The sequence below is a fragment of the Oryx dammah genome, unplaced genomic scaffold (genome assembly GCF_014754425.2).
Source record: "Oryx dammah isolate SB20612 unplaced genomic scaffold, SCBI_Odam_1.1 HiC_scaffold_23, whole genome shotgun sequence".
Taxonomy (NCBI): Eukaryota; Metazoa; Chordata; class Mammalia; order Artiodactyla; family Bovidae; genus Oryx; species Oryx dammah.
Genome location: NW_024070207.1, coordinates 50,264,429 through 50,264,733, shown reverse-complemented (window position 1 = coordinate 50,264,733; position 305 = coordinate 50,264,429). Strand labels below are relative to the sequence as shown.

Genomic DNA, 305 nt, shown 5'->3' with positions numbered 1-305 from the left:
ACAATCACTCCTTTTTTCTTTTCTTTTTTCTTTCTTTTTCTAATATTTTTAAATTGTTAAGTCTTCTACTTCTCCTCTAATTTTTATTTCTATAACCTACTATTACTTTTCAAAAAAAAAAGTCTCTACATTTTTAAGGCAAACACCATAGATAGTCTTTGTGTGGTTGTTGTTGGTGTTTTTTTTTTTTTTTTAATATTCCTTGTGTTTTTTTTTTCTTCTTTTTTTCTTTTTTTTTTCTTTTTTTCCATCTGCTTCTTCTCTTTAATATTGTATTTTTGAAACTCCAACCTATACTCTAGATT

General features: G+C 23.9%; 1 long non-coding RNA gene across 1 annotated transcript in view; it reads right to left on the bottom strand.

Annotated features, from left to right (window-relative positions):
- Positions 1–218: 218 nt before the first annotated feature.
- LOC120881762 overlaps positions 219–305 on the bottom strand; it is a 17,219-nt gene continuing 17,132 nt past the window's right edge. Inside the window, exon 2 of the long non-coding RNA XR_005725334.1 lies at positions 219–291. This is a non-coding gene — a long non-coding RNA (uncharacterized LOC120881762). The remainder of the gene's footprint in view (positions 292–305) is intronic.